At 30.7% G+C, this 17,504-nt stretch overlaps 1 protein-coding gene and 1 long non-coding RNA gene across 6 annotated transcripts in view; one reads left to right on the top strand and one right to left on the bottom strand.

Moving 5' to 3' along the window:
• Positions 1 to 17,504, bottom strand: part of LOC122514032 (inactive rhomboid protein 1) — a 255,032-nt gene that overhangs the window by 220,770 nt on the left and 16,758 nt on the right. For all 5 annotated transcript variants that reach the window (XM_043630648.1, XM_043630639.1, XM_043630659.1 and 2 more), the window contains exon 2: positions 4,415 to 4,657. The gene's annotated coding sequence lies outside the window, so the exon portion shown is untranslated. The remainder of the gene's footprint in view (positions 1 to 4,414; positions 4,658 to 17,504) is intronic.
• LOC122514049 lies at positions 7,571 to 8,436 on the top strand. The gene is made up of 3 exons (XR_006302927.1): positions 7,571 to 8,029; positions 8,164 to 8,273; positions 8,397 to 8,436. It is a non-coding gene; the product is annotated as an uncharacterized LOC122514049 (long non-coding RNA).

Below are 17,504 nucleotides of genomic sequence, written 5' to 3'. Positions count from 1 at the left end.
TCCCCCTCGGCCCCCATTTCCTTACAATCCTCGAGATACAAAATGTATTTATTATATTTATTTTATTTTATTCATCAAAATAGTATCTCGATCTATGTTCACCGATCGGTGATCGCAAAAAATTGTATTATCCTGCGATTAATCAGAAAATTATTTATAATACAAAAATACGAACATCGATGTTATATTTGTTAATAGTACAAAAAGGAAAGAAAAATAGACGCCAACAAAATACCGAGTTTACATATATGTAAATCGGCAAACGCGGAAGTAAAAAAAAAAAATTCGACAGAAACTCTAACAATACCCGTATTATAGATCGCGATCGACAATTGAACGTTTCCAAAAAAAAAAAAAAGAAAGAAAAAATACCAACGACTCAAGTATCACAAAACGAAAAGATATAAAAAAAAACGACAAGGGAAAATTAATGAGAAAAAAAAGACCAAAAGTTAGGGGAAAAAATATTAATAAAAAAGCAAAAGGAGAAATCGGTTAGAATTCAATAGGGACGGAGGGGGGAAGAGGTGAGTGCGTGGATTCGTGTATGTGTCGTGTACTGATTGATGGACGAAGTTACACAAAGCGGACTTCCGAGCTCACGAACGACACACCCCACCAGGTCGGCCCCATTTTACGAACCACCACCCTCATTCTCTCTCCCAACTTTACCCTCTCTTCCACCCTCTTTTGAACGAGAAACGTGTAGCAAACCAAAACCCTTCTGCGCGTTTCTCTAGAGGTTATTTCTCTTTTCTGAACAAAATCAACCGCAACGACGGATGTTTTCACATTAGTAACCGTACTCGTCCCTTCGGGGAAAGACTTCACGTGCTTATTGCCACCCCACTCGCAATGATATAACATATACATACACACACACATATATATGAATACACTAAAGGCCAAAAGTTTGAAATTGTTTACTTAATTCCGATAATATCCTATACAACGATCAATTTTGAAACGATTTATCATTGTTATACATTATTAGTTAAACAATGTTGTACGACGCGTTGAAATATATCAACATTTTCTTCACGCGATCCGTTATTCTCTTATATTATTTATAACACTCAGTTGTAAACCAATGCTTAGAATAAATTTTTTTATCGGTACATCATCTTTCTCGATTTTTACAAAAAAGCATGAATAAATATTAGAATAAAACACTCAACAAAATTAATTGTTACTTTATTGATTATTAATAAAAAGAGTCGGGAATTTTCATTCGTCGTCCCTGGGTAAAATAGAATTAACACAAAATAGTAAAAAATTCCAGATGTAAAATTTTATTTTTTCGACAAACAAATCTATCTCGATTACTCCAAACGCATTTGTTTCTTCTTAGAAATATCTTGTATCTCTCTCTCTCTCTCTCTTTCTCTTTTTTTTTCTCTCTGACAATTTATGGAGAGATTGCAAACTTTTGGGAGATAGTGTACGTGTATATCTACACATGTTAACAGTTGCCTTCGGCGTCTTATATTCTTCGAACAAGTGCGGAAAGTCGACGAACATTATCAGGAAAAAGACTGCAATCACAAGAGATTATTTTCCTTCCTACCCTTCCTCCTCCCTCTCCTCCACCTCCTCCTCCTCCTCATCTTTTCCTCCATCCTTTCTTCCTACCCCCATTTATTTCACAATCAATTCTTTCTCCAATATCACTCCATTTTCAACGTCCCGTTTTCACGCGACGAACATCGACGCGTTGAACTCTTATGTTAGATAATAGTTTATGAAATATCGAAGAAATAAAGATGCGAAAAAGAAAAAAGAAAAAAAAGGTGAAATCTCGTGCGCGAATGTTGCTTATTACAATGAGATATATTATATTTATCATTCCTTCTTTTTTTTTTGGCCTTTTATTTAATCGGATAAAAAATAATAATGTAATTAATAAATTTGTTTTCTTTATAAAATAAATCATATGGTTAATTGATCGTTGAATAATTTACCATAAAAATATTCTTGTCATTAAATATTGTCGATCATAAAGAATTTTCATTTAAATATAAGAATTTAAGTATCTCGATCTAATGATACGATTCTAACTTGTTAACGATATATTAATTTAAATCGTAGATTCAACTTACAATTAGGAGAAATCGAAACCTTCTAACTTGGAAACACAGGAAAAAGGTTTAACGACTCGAGCGTAATACAACATAATTACCAATCACGAATCACCAGTGTGTGATATAGGATTTGTTATGTAATGTTTATCCCTCCCCTATGGATAGTTCCGGTTGGGAACATTATAAATGCAAATGGATTGGTGCTTCTGTTACGAGCGAACGAGAATGAACGAAAGAGAGAAACATAGATCGATAAAGTAAGTGTGAGAGAGAGAGAGAAAGAGAGAGAGAGAGATAAAAATAGTCTGTTCTTTCAGGTTGCTTCCTTTCAACGGATAATCAAATTATATTTCAATTCGCCATGAGAGCTTCTCTAAGGGACTCAATATAAAAATTAAAAAATAAAATAATAAAGAAAAAAGAAAATAATAAGAAAAATTATACGTGAATAATATATTAAAGAAACGACTATATTTGATTCTATATTTAAATGATTACATCCGAAATAATATGATAAATAATGAAAATATCGAATTCTGTGCATATCAATTAAGCGAGATAATAAGCTTCGTAATGTCCTAACAGTTTGCGAAGTTCAACTCGAGCGAGGATGATCGCTTTGAAATTCGTTAATCTAGTGAACTAAAGTTATCTGAATGGGTCGATAATTAGAGGAATTAGTGAGATGTGTGATGAGAAGAAAAAATTTATAAAAAAAAGAAGAAATATAAAGAAGAGGAAATTAACGAACGAGTAATTCACCGGATGGATACTTATGTGCGTATTTAATTATTGTTGAAAGCTTATTTCACGCATCGTCCGGTAGTGTATTTCTATTTATTATTTTACACATTTATATATATATATTATAAAATGTGTAATATATATAAATTTATATATTCTGTATTAAACTATATTATATTATACTGGACCCAGTATAAAATACAATACAATATACAGTATCAGTATTTTTTGTTATAATTTTATAATGAAGCATTTTAATAGATCACGTTAATAAAACATTTAATTCATATTTTCACGTATAGAACATACTGGTAAAAATTTTAAACGGAAGAAAATTGGGACACTTACTTTCATATACGAATTGTTTCAAAAAAATTGAACAAAGTTTCGAAAATGGTTGAACTATAACTAGGACAAGGAATATAATATTGCGTTTGAAATGAGAGTTGACTAACAAAATCTGTTCTTTAGAATTAGAAACTTTGTCTGTGAGTGTGTGTGTTATCCACTTTAATACTTATCTTTCTTACATTTTCTCTCTCTCTCTATCTCTCTTTCTACTTTCTCCCATACCCTTTGTCGTTCTCATGACATGCATGCAGCCTGCTGAAGCTCGCGTTGAAGGTCAGGACTATGTAATACCGCAAGAAACTGCCGCAATTGCGGTCTGTACGCCGGCAAACGTTCCGTGGCACAATGAGCCACGAAATTCACTCTCCCCAAACCACGGCCCATTTACTCCTACTTGTTTTACTACCAGATTTCAACACTTTCGCACAATATTCGTAACGTAAACTATTACATATTATATTATATTAAATTATATTATATGACATTTGATAAACATAAATAATATTCTTATTATTATTCCATAATTTACGATACGATCCTACGATTATGTAGACAAGTTTTTAAAAAGATAATAAAATGAAGAACAAAACGCGTTAGATATATTAATCGAAATTTTGATGAAACGTAGAGACAATTATAACAATAAAATCAAAATATTATTATTTATTTCTCTCTCCGGGGAGGAGGGAGGGGGTGGAAACTTATTACCTGTTGTTACCAGAAAAATGATGGTAATTATTTCTCACAGAATAATTTTACTAACATAACGTAGGTTGTAATAAAATAATCAGGGCTTCAAATTTGTATTTATGTAAATATAAGAATAAAAAGAATTAAAAAACTAAAAAGAATTATCGACAAATGCGTCAATAATTTTACAAAGCGCTTACTAAATAATAAGTCAATTAATAAAACAAACAACAATATGCGATTTATTTTAAAATAAAAATTATTGATGCAATCGAATAAATCGCAAAGATAAATTGTAAGTTAACAAATTGGTAATATATATTTTCGAAATAATAACATCCTACAAATGTAAGCAAAAAAATAAAATAATATTTAATTTTCGTAATTCGATTTCATACGTTTCTGAATAAAACGAAAAAAGAAATTGTTATTTAATAATAGAATAAAATTTGTTCTATCGAAAAACAAGAAGAAGAAAACAAAAATCCCCCCCAAAGAGAAAAAGAAAAAATAGGAAGGAAAATGAAGCGAATAATTGAGCAACGAACCTGTTCTGCTGTTCGTCGACGGTAACAGACTCGAGGGTGGTTTGTAGACGTTGACCGAGGCAACGGGGTTGCTCCCCCCGTTGCGGTGCTCACCGGCCGGTTGTTCGGCCCTCGATACGCTCCAAAGCGAGTAGACCCTCTCCGACACCCTTTGAACCAAAGGTAATACCGAGAACTAGCGCTACTGCGCCATGCTTTACGCCTCTACCCTCGTCGTCCTTTGGTTTACGCATACCACAGATTCTGTAAACACAAAGGAATTGCCATCTTAATTCAATCGTTCCTTAATTATATTACCATATTCGTATATTTATTATATGAATTTAAAGAAAGAAAAAAAAATAAATATTTCTAAATTAACAATTTCATCTTCGTTCGTTAACGTCATATCAAAAATTAATATAGTAATTTAAAATATTTATTATATCAATTTTAGTTCTGTTACATAGAAAGTAAATATCCAATAATATCTAAAAATTAAAATAAGAACAAAAACTTATTACAATTTTTGTTTGTTTCCTTTTTTGTTTAATTGATCGAAAGCAAATATTTGTGATGGGTGAGCGTGTAAAAATAAAAAAAAAATCATCTTCGTGCACTGACGTCAACGTTCATTCTTTTGCGAAGCAAAAGCTTCTTCTTGGGATGTCATTCTTTTAAATAAATGCAAACGAATAAATACTTTGATATTTGTTACTTTGAAAACCGTTATATAAACAATCTAACTTAATCAGCATATTTACATATACACACACGCGCGCTGGCGCGTATCTTAAAATTTCCAATGGTTATGCATCTATCGAAACTGATTACAAATAAAAAAGATAAAAGAAGAAAAACACCAGACAATTTTGTAAGCACGTGGTATACGTGCTAAACAAAATTACATAAATCGTAATGAAGTAGTACTAATTTGAAACGTGTTTGAAACACATATTCATTACGTACGTATGTATATTATATATATGTAGAAAATATTCAAAGGTAAAATGAAGACACATAGGAGAGAATTTCGCATGCGCATTATAAGTAACGCTTAGAGAAGGTGGTATACGCAACCCCTCTTATTCCTACTATATGCTTCCATCCCCTTTTCTCTTATGTGTCGCCAACTCTGTTAATATTCATTCCGTTAATAACCCCAGAATTTCCCTACAAACGCGACGACGACGACGACGACGACGACGACAACGACAGGGAGGACGAGTTTTCTGCAGCCGCGTTTCCCTCGAAAGTCGTAATAGTTGTCAGGTGTTGGCACGTAATTAACGCAATTTTTTAAACGCCACTATCTCCCTTTTCTCTTTCTCTCTTTCACACACATACTCAAACTTTCAATATATTTATATTTTCTATATTATTTCTACACACACTACCAAACTATTCAATTATATCTATCATGCGTTCGCTCACTCATATTTATACATTTTTTACACTACTACTATCTACACCACTTCTCGCACACTACATTATATACACTAATTGGTATTATATATACCAATTCGTTAAATACAAGACACTGATATCTAAATTTATCATTTTTTCTTTCGTTTCTTTTTTCCTTTTTTTGACTTTCTGTCTGTCTCTTTCTTCCTCTCTTTTTCTCTTTTACATTTCTCTCAATGGACAAGTCTTTTATTTTTTTTCCTTTTTATTTTTTCTTTTTTTTTTTTTGTTATATTTTTCATGTTAGTTGACACCTCTCATGATGAAAGGAAAGAACGATGATCGTGCACATATGTATTTTAAAAAAAAAAAAAAGGAAAGAAAGAAAGGGAATAAAAATCCTTTATCGTTATTACGAGCTCACGTGTCGTCCAGTTGTCAAGCTAGAACTATGGAAAAATTTGAAAATGGGGCTAACATTTTTTTCTACCATCCCCTATTTTTTTACTTTCCTTTCTTTCTTTATTTCCCACTCTGTTGGATTAAGTAGAAGGTTTTATTAAAAAGTATAATAAAGCTGAAGTTCCTTTAAAGAGATCGTGTGTTCTTCTTTTTCTATCTTCCATTTCTTTACTTTTCTTTTCTTTTCTTTTCTTTTTTTTTACGATAACATTATTCCACCCCTCGTTGTAACTATACTTTTATGACAGAGATAAACGTGAAAGTAGATAGATAATAGCATTTTTAAGGATTCCTTATATTCTCTTTCGTATGATTTTTAACGAACTAAAATAACAATAACGATAATGAACGAAAATAATAATAATAATAATAATAATAATAATGATAATAGACATTATTGAGATAATTTATAAAAGACGAATGAAATATCCCTTAAGTGGGATAAAAAAAATTTTTAGATTATTTTTCCAAATCAATTGCTCTTCTTTGAAATATTTTTTAAATCGTAATTAAATTTGCACTATTATATACTAAAAGTTTATACTAAAAAGTTTGTAAAAAATCTATGCTTCTCGTAAGTGCTCCTGCCCTTGTAATCTTGCAATATTTATTAACTGAAAGAGAATAAGATTGAAATATCTTGAAAGGAAAACAAAATTAATGAATTTTTAATATGATCTAGTAATTTTTGGTTCACCTTGTAAAAGAAATATCAAGTATCATAAACAATTTATAAATAGTGGACTAAATGTTCCTAAGTGATATGAAAAATGAATTACTCTTCTTCAAAATTTGTCGAGCTCTTAGTTTAACCTGCAATGTAAAAAAACAAATATTACACGATTAACAACATGAACAATAATTAGCCTAAAATGTCTCGAATAAGAGTAATTAATTCTTAATATTACCTAAATAACTTTCTTTTAGTCCAATTTGTAGGAAAATACATTGAAAATAAATTCGAGGCTAGAGAAAATATTTTTCCTTTTATTTTTATTTTTTTTCGTCTTTATTTCTTCGCATCTGCCTCGTTTTTTTTTCTTATTTATTGATGGACTCGTAAAATATTGATAAGAGGGAAAAAGAAAAATGATAGTTAATGATAGGCACTCACGAGTGGGAGACTCGAAACGAGCCCGGATGGGTCAAAATTAACGTGAAAACTCACGCAATGCCGTGACGTGTTACTCTTTCTCCTTCTATCATTGGTCACGCGATCTTCTTCTTCTCATTTTGTTTGTACAGTACCTACTACAAATTATTCCAAACTCATCTAATTCATTCTATTTTCTTTCGCCCCTTTTATCTAACGAAAACAAAATGAATTCGAGTAGTTAACCCGTTAACCCGATGAAATTTGTGATCGACTTAACACGAAACCTATGCACGTCCACCACATTACTTATTTCATTTATTTTTATCTGAATCCAATAAAATTGTTCAATAGTCGTAGCCGGCAAATGAAACGAGAACATTTCTAAAAAGTAATGGCATTCGATCAAAAAATTCGAATTTTCACAACGATCCCGCATACATTTTTATTATGAATTCTTCCCAACTCCCCTTCCGAGATAAAGGAAAAAGAAATAAAAACTAAATAAGATCTGATAAGGAATAAGAATTTTCGATGGACGGGGTTGGGGGAAAGAGGAGAAAAAAATAAATTGAAAAATCCAAAAAGTTAAAAGGAAAATCAGAATTCAATGGTCGAACCTCAACGACGATTGTAAAACTCGTCGTTAGCATGAAAATGGAGAGTACCAGAAAGTAAGTAAGCAAGAAAGAAAGGAAGCAAGCAAGCAAGCGAGCGAGCGAGCAAGCAAGCTAGCTAGCTAGCTATAGTAATACACAATTATCGTTACTATCGTTTTCACGTTTAACCGTAGACTTTTTTTTAACAGGTTTTTCTCTTAAGTCGATTTTCCTCGGTGCGTGGAGTCTAAGCACGATCGTTCTTTCCAAGTCACTTTTTCATGGTGGAACAGAACGGCAATGGTTAAAAGCTGGTTCGGTAAGGGTCCCTTTTACATTTTTTACCCTTAACTCCTACTTTCATTCGGCTAAAAGAACGCGTCGCTAAACGACGTAACTTTTATCGCCGGCCATCTCGACTTTGCAAACTGTGCTGTTACAGGGGGGAGAAGAAGAAGAAGAAGTAGAAAAAGAAGAAGAGGAGGAGGGATTGAGGGGAGACAAGAAGAGAAGAGAAGAGAAGAGAAGAAAAGAGAAAACGAAAACGAGAACGACAACGACGAAGACGATGGCTTCGACCTAACGGGGAGAAGGTTGGAGAGGTTCGAAGTCGTTTAAAGTTCTACGAGCCTTTGACGCTGGCATCTCTTCCTTCAAATTGCTTCGAGCGCAGTTGACTACAACAGAAAGAGAGAGAGAAAGAGAGAGAGAGAGAGAGGTAGCTGAGAATATAGATTTGTGCATATATAGATGCTTTTATATAACTTTGTATGCGTGGGTTTATGTATGTGCATATATAAGCGTTTACAAGTATGCTTGTATATAAATTCGTGTAAATGTACATATATAAGCGTTTACAAGTATACTTGTATATAAGTTGTCGTGCGTGGGTTTATGTATGTGTGCATATATATGTGTTTGGATGTATACTTGTATATAAGCGTGTGTGAATGGATTTATTTTCGTACTAATATATATACCTGTATATATACTTTTATATAAATTTGTGTCCGTAGAGATTTATATTTTTTATATTTTTATATTTTATTTGTGTTAGTGTATATATACTTGTATTGTATGCTTGAATACATGAATTTATGTGTGTGCAATGATACGTACTTGTATATAAGTTTATATACTTGGATTTCTTTTTATATAAATATTTGTGCACGCATGTACGTTTATATGTAAGTTTTGTGTGCATGGATTTTATGTGTTTTCGTGTAAATGTGTACGCATAAATGTTTGTATACATATTTGAGTGCATAGATTTATATATATGCGTATACAAACGTATTAGAATATATCTGTGGGCACGTTTATGTGTATGTATGTATCTATGTATTTATACATATGGGGATGTATATACATTTGTGTGAGTATATGTGTATCTATGGGAGTGTATTTGGGAAGAAAGAGACAGAGAATAAACGTCGATGCCAAGCAAGAAGGAAGGTACTGTGTGCTTACAACAAACTTTAATGAGCAAGTGAGTAAGAGAGAGACAAAGATAGATACGGAGACACAGGAAGAGAGAGAAAGAGAGAGAGAGGCTATTCGCAAATCGATAACTCGCCAAGTGAAATGTACGCACGACCGAGCCGAAAACCAATCTACGGGAATTAACTTTAATTCGATATCAATAATTTGCTTCTCTCGAAGGCGTGGCAATTCGTTATTATCCCCATTTCCAACCCTCTTAAACCCTTCTCTTCCACCATGGAAACGTTTAAATGGAAACTTCATCTTTCATTTCATTTCTTTTTATTTTATATCGATTATCTGAACGTCCTGAATATTATTAAACATATTATCTTATAGTCATATTTATATTTTATTAACAATAATATTTTATAAAACGACAAATAACTTTCTTTGTATATGTAGGTCAATTTTGTTTTATGTAATACATTTTGTATTAAATAAACAAGTAACCAAAATAAGTTAGTGCTGATTTTAATCGATAGAAATAAATGATAAAAAAATGTTAAAACTCTGACAATTTTTCTTGGGTTATCTGAGATATTATAAATGTAGAAAAATATATATATACATGTTGGATATAGCAAAGAGAAACTTTTGATCATTTTCAAAGTCCGAGTAATGCTATTATGTACTGATAATAAGAAAATCGATCAGCTTCAATCAGGCTTTTCAACGGTCTAAGAAGATATAAAGAAAAAAAGGAACGTTGTGAAAACAGGAAAGAGGTAAGAGGCTTTTCTTTCAAAATCGAACACAATTGGATTAATTTTTCTTCATATTGATACTCAAGATCTATAATCCAATTATATTTTATATATGTAGGTACAAATTTGTAAAGAAATAAGAAACATTTTTATTTATTGTTTATAATAATTATAGATACCTTTCAAATATATATTATTATTTACACAATTATTTCCTCACAAATTATTATACATTCTACAGTTTAAGATCCATATAAAATTTGATTTTCTCTTTAAATAAGGATTAATGAAGATTGAAAAATATTTGTTTTCTTTTTCATCGTGTATAGATTTGTTTTATTTATTTTATATTATATTTTGTCACGATTATTAAAACAAACGAAGCGTTAAACGCTTGTTCTTCTATTATATGAAAAATTATCTCGTATAAACACGTCTGTCTCAATTAATTCATATAACATAGACTCTACTGTGTACGTGCACGCAATAATTTGATTTAAAAATAATCGTAATAAAATAAAACGATCAATAATTTATAATATCACATCTATAATATCTGTTGAATAAAATAAGATTAAAATCTTTGTTTCTGATCAATCCAATACGTGCATAAAATAATTCGAATTGAAAATAATCATAATAAAATAGTAATGAAAAGTAATATTAATAATAATAATAATAATAATAATAATAATAATAATAATCATTGACACGAATCTCGTCATGAATTTCGACGAAAAAAGAAAAAGGAAAAAGAATATACCAAAGTGAAAAGAAAAAAGCGAATTATGTTCATTGGAAAGAGTACAAAAAGAGATGATAGAAAATCACGCGAGAATGTAAACATATATGCTAGATATTTGTTCGTAAAGATCTGGATAAGTTTGAACGGGTACACTACTGACGCACGCCATTGTAACGCAACCATCGGATACCTCCTCCCCCGACACCCCCTCCCATTGATCCATTGTCCGTGACGAAATTCTTTTGGTACCCTGAGTACCTGATGCCGCCCACTTTCTTCATTAATCTTCGTCAGGTGGTTGGAAAATAAGAATACCTAAGGTCGCTTCTCAACACCCCTACATTACTACTACACCATCACAAATCATCAATTCCCTTAACTTACACACACACACACACACATACGCGTAATATATATACAAATAAATTCTTACATAAATTCATAGGTAAATAATATATGAACATAGACCACCGATCAAAAATTAGGGTACATTTGTTGGTTACATTTTTGATTACACACTTATGCACAAACACTATCGGTTAGATTTCCTACAAAGTCACGATAATATTCGTGCGACCTTCAAAAAAATAATTAGAAAAATTCTTAACAAATTAATCGCACGAACTGGAGCAAAACTTTATAAATTAGTTAAATTAAGTTTGATGAGAGAGACATATTTAGCAACAGCTAATAATGTTTTAACAAGTTCGTATATTATAGTAAGATTTTCTAATTAATTTTCTATATATGGATAAACAAGTATTTTTATATATAAAATAATAAACTATTTGAGAAACAGTTTTTCAATATTTCAATAATTTCAATAACTTCGGGATATTTCATATATGAATACGTATATCTAAACTATTAGTTGGAATATGTGTAAAGCATATACACACATATATACGTACGTGTTATATATATCTACAAAGATAAGAATATTTCTGTTTCTTTTTTTCATTCGAGCTTAGATATCCATTTGTTATACGCCCAGATGATAACGTTCGTCTGACACGTCATCTTTCCATTTCCCTTGAACTCGCCCTGAAAATTCGATTTCTATGACACTGATGTGAGTGAGTAAACATGTGTAAAGCTTGAAGAACTTATATACAAAAAAAAACAAATTTATGAGAGTCAAAGCTCATAAATGATTTAAAAAAATCAATTCTACTCTTTTTCGAAACATTTAAAACTAATTTTGATTCTCTTGCATTAAAAAATTCCATGCAATATAAACTTTTGACCCTCTTTGTGCAAAATTTGAGATTCTTTTCAATTCAATGCTTAGTATCATCTATTTTTTTTTCTCTATAGCATATCTCGAATTTTGGAGAGATTCAGTGATGAATTTTCAAATGGATGTCAATAGTAATTTCAATTGTGAATATTTTCACTTCCCTTTTCGGTCGAATTTCAATGTGTGAAATATTATGGTTAGGAATGTAACAGATTAAATTTAAAACTTCAACGGCATTTTATTTCTTTTTATCGAATTTTGACGAATAAAATTTTATTATTACTATAACAGGTTAAACTTTCAATGATAAAAATCTAATTTTTTCTTTCTTTTTTTCTTTTTTGGTTAAATATCGTTGAATAAAATGTTATCAAGGACGAGTGCGGAACAAATTTCCAGGAAATATATTCGAATTCAACGATATCTTAGATATTTCCTTTGGTAAATGACGTTCTGTTGACACTTGGTATCATGCACTGGGGATTCCATTTTTTGGTATTTACGAATAAACATACTTGTTGCATTTATCTATAGAAGTGAAAATACACACACGTAATATATTTCATACGTAAAACGAATATTTTTGCAGTTACGTATCCTTTTAATCCCAATTTGTATTTTAAATAATAAAATATTCGTTTCAAATTTACGATTGATTTTATTTATTTTTTATTTTGATTTTATTTTTTTATGACACATCATACGATTGGACGTGTTCCAGATTCGTAAAATTGTTCGTCAGCACGTGCGACCTACTTGGAAACTTTCATTTTCCGAAGCTAGTTCCGATTTCGAAAAGAAAAAAAATATAAAAAAGAAAGAAAGAAAGGGAAAGTAATTTTCTTTGTAGCTTTCAAAGACAATCAAATAAAACGAAATGAAGTCGACTAAAACGAAAAGAACAAGTTGATCCGGATTGAAAAGTACTACTATCATATCTGGTTTAGTTTTATTTTCTTTTACCAAAGAACACACAGAGACGAATTTTCCGAACTAGTCATTTTCTAGTTGACTATTCCAACAAAAAATACAATGCACATACATACGTTTACTATCCAGAATTGTGTATTTATATTTTGCACACAAAACAAAACGAATTCTAAATATTTCTCGATTAGTCAGCGTCCCTGTGTGTCACCGTTTTTCTTTTTCAGCCTAATTTTTCTTTTTTATTTTCTCCATCATCTCCATCATTTTTTATTTGTAAGATAAGATATCTTTTATTTATTAAATATTTCTTGAGACCCACCATCGTGTTTTGTACCAAAAAAAAATCAAATCTATCTCAGTAAATAAAGTTTATACGCCTTTTCATTTTTTTTTTTTTAATTAAATCGTTCAAACAAACATATCAGCATATTAGACTTTGCAATGGGAATGAGATTTGAAAATATAGGTCCCATATTTAAAAAAAAAAAGAGCTAAGTTCGTGCCTTAAAATAAATGCGGCCTTGTTTTTCAATCTTCTACACTCAAAAATAATAATCTTACTTATTTGAAACATAGGAAGTTAACGTTAACTTATCGGAACGAAATGAAAAAAAAAAAAGAAGAAAAATAGAAAAGAAAAGAGGATAGGGTAGTCGACCTAACGATTGCTCGTTCCATTTTGAAGTACCAGGGAGAAATAATAAAAGCGAACGACGATGGTAGAAAGAAGAAATCGTGCGAAAGTAGTAGAGACGTGAAAGGATCGTGTCCTTTCGTAAAATTGCCACTACAACTCGTCCTTCTTTTCTTTTCTTTTTTTCTTTCTTTCTTATTCTCTTTCTTACTCACTCTTACATATACACACAACACGCGTACATACAAATCGACTGCTTTCCATTCTACATCTCTGTCTTTGTCTATCTCATTCGAGCATTTTAGAAGCCGTCTACGAAACACGAATTGCTTGAGTTATTTAAATTCTTCGAAAAAAATGAAATTCACGATCTCTCTCGTGCATCGTTACAGTCGTTTTCGCGCACGTAACTAAAATTTAGCGACGAGGGAAAAACAAGAAAAAGAAAAAGAAATTAAGCCAAACGATACCCAATGCAGTAATAGTTGCGTGTGAAATACGCAATACAGTTGCCCAGAAATCATTTTTAAAAGAAAAAGAAAAAAGGAAAGAAACAAAAATTAATGTTGTAATAATTATTAATAAAAAAAAATATAAGAGATCTTTGAAAACATTTGATTAATATTAAATATTAATAAATTACAATATTATTTTTTTCTCATTTCAAAATATGAATTTTCTATAACATCGTAGATTAAAAATTATAAGGACCGACGATATCATGACTCCAAATATTTGCTGACAAAAATAAATCATATTATATCAGTCCGGTAAAGTGACTTTTGGGACACCTATAAGGGATTCCACCACCTTAGAAGTTCAGAAAAAACTAGTATAAAAAGAAAATTTTGTAGACGCAATTTTCGAGTAACGTCCATCCCTCTTTAGATCTCCAACTTAGGCCCGCAAGCCAAAATTAGCCACTAATCGTAAGCCTAAATCGGGCCAAATGTGAGGCCTGATGGTTAATGGAAACATTATTGGAAAATTACGTCAAAACAAAATTTTCCTTTATGGTAGTTTTTCCGAATGTCATGATGGTGCAAACCTCTTAAAATAATTTCCAACTATAAACTTTCAGTTAGAAGTTCTTCTTTCTATCTGAAAGAAGAAACAAAAAGGTAAGAAATAGAAAGAAAGAGAGAAAGAAAGAGAAAGAGAGGGAAAACATGTTGGAAGAGTAAGCGATCCCTTTAAAATAATCCCTGAGGGACTTTCACCTCGACTGTGTTGTGGTTGTACTTACTATCGATCTGCCCTTTGTTTCTCTCTCTCTCTCTCTATCTATCTATCTATCTATCTATCTATCTATCTATCTATCTATCTATCTATCTATCTATCTATCTATCTTTCTTTCTCTCCTTTCGATTCGATTAAACCCCTCGTATATTTCATTCTCGTTTCGATTTTTACAAAAGAAAGAACAGTAAGGAGGGACCCTACGACAAGAGATAACGATGAATGATACTAAATAAAACTGCTAAAGCTTTCGTAAATACACAGATACATATATTCTTATGTATACTCTTTAACCATGAGTAATGTGTCCGAATATATATATAATAGGATATTTCAAAATATGCGAGTATAACTTCAGGAATAGTTACAGTACGTTAAAATAAGAAAGAAAGTAATTCATACAATTATAGTCTCGATGACCCCGTTTCCAAATTTTAGTCATTTTTGTCTTCCAATAATTCATGTAACTTTACTGGCCGTTACAATCAATATACAATTTTACCATATTCAAGAAAATTGTCAGCATATTCAAACATCTGATATTTTTAAACGAGTAAGAAAATTTATTACAAGGTGTTTGGTAGCCCGCATCGAAGCCAAAATTTTTCTATAAAATATCATGTAACTCGTATAATACAAAACCAGCTATAATTCGAAAACAAAGTCATATCTAGCATCCTTGAAATTATGCTGAGATATTTTGTAACACCCTGTACATCTATATAAGTATTCTGTTTACTAGTGAAATGTGTGTGTGTGTTTGTGTGTGTGTCTCTTCTAATGCTCTAGATCACAAAGAGAAAAGATTTGCTGCTAGATTAGGGAATATATGCAAAGATGAAAAAAAAAATGGTGTGTTCTCTTAAAGAGAAGGACTTGCAAAATTGTCCTGCAGAAAAGAGCCAGATATTCGCCTAACCTATATATGTATGTATGTGTGTATGTGTGTGTGAAGCGTATATCGATTTCAGAGAAAGAGGAAATGTAGGTGGTGGTAACCCAACTCCTCTATTCTGCACGACACAATACTAAATCCATACTCTCGTAGATCGAGCTTACATTTCCGCAACAACATGACATTTATCTACAGGATGCTCCAAATGTTACTATCCGTAACAACCTTCCAAATTGTTATCTAAGAAATTAATAAAAATATTGATCACATTTTTGTTGTTAATTAGTACAAGGGAAATCATTTTTCTTTCTTTTTATGACTTTCTTTCGAAATTTTTATAAAGAATAATTAATATTAATTCAAATAAGTTTGTTGACAAAGTAATTTGTTTAAAAAGTTTCTCATTGTTTTCTACGAAAGTCAATTAAAATTTCTTTCATCGATTCTTGTTTATATGAATTTTTCGAAGGAATAATAATAATTACAGAATGCAAATTTTCCTGTACAGTGAAACCTTAGTTTGCGAACATAATTCATTCTAGAAATGTAAGCACTCGTAAATATATCAAAGGAAATTTCATCACAAGAAATACATAATGGTTAATCGGATAATTCATTTCTACTATTATTTATTCACGTATTATAAGAAATATTATATATGAGATATAAGTATTTAACCATTACCGAACCAACAAGCTCTAAATTAATATTTATCTATTTATTTATTCATATAAAAATGATATAAAATATTAAATATTAACAATAAGTAAAAATTATATAAACAAGTTAATTCACATTTTACTTAATACGAATACGCTTCGGGGAAAGATATTTTATTTCATTTTATTTTATAGTTTGTTCTCGATCGTGTGTTCTATTTCACTCTCTGTTTCATTACTTTTATGCTTCCTCTCTTCATATCGTTTTATAATATTTTATCGTTACCGTCACCTAAGAAGTTTCATTTTCAAAGTTTAAATAGCATCCTATTCGTTCACTTCAACAAAATTTCTTCCGCGTTAAAAAATGTTAACACTCCTGTACTATTTAATTACCGTAAAATTGAAGTATCTTTATTGAAGTATCATTAGTAAAAGAAAATAATAATAATAATATCGTTAACATTTCATTTGAAATTACCTGTACCATTCGATTCTGCTTGTCGATATTATATTCAAATAAAAGAAATCGGAATATGTTTTCGTATTCTTGTGATTCCCTTAGCAAAACTAGGAGCATAAAAAGAATATAAAATGTGAACAATATATGAAGCTAATTTGTTCGAGAATCAATAATGAAGTCAACGCTAAAGGACAATGAAAAGGATAATAATAGTAGATAGATTACACGCGCTAATACACAAGGCTATTGTTCGACATAGTTCGTCAACGTGTTCATTAATTACCTAAATGCACAACATCATGACGTGCTTGCTGTACTTTGCGTTCATATTGCCTTCCTAATTTATTGATTTATACGGACGATATATAATAGCGCTAATAATTAATATCTCTAATTGGACGCTTTCCATTGGCTAATGGAAAGATTCGATGTACTTGCAGATAAAACTAAAGAAGAAATAAAAAAAAAAATAAAAAAATAGAAAAAGCAAAAGACGGATATTAATTAAATTTAATCTTCTATCTTTCTCTCCTCTTCCTATTTCTCTCTCTCATTT

Source organism: Polistes fuscatus, unplaced genomic scaffold (assembly GCF_010416935.1).
Source record: "Polistes fuscatus isolate 324 unplaced genomic scaffold, CU_Pfus_HIC Scaffold1, whole genome shotgun sequence".
In the NCBI taxonomy this organism is placed as follows: Eukaryota; Metazoa; Arthropoda; class Insecta; order Hymenoptera; family Vespidae; genus Polistes; species Polistes fuscatus.
The sequence above is the reverse complement of the archived record's forward strand: the minus strand, read 5'-3'. Positions and strand labels throughout refer to the sequence as shown.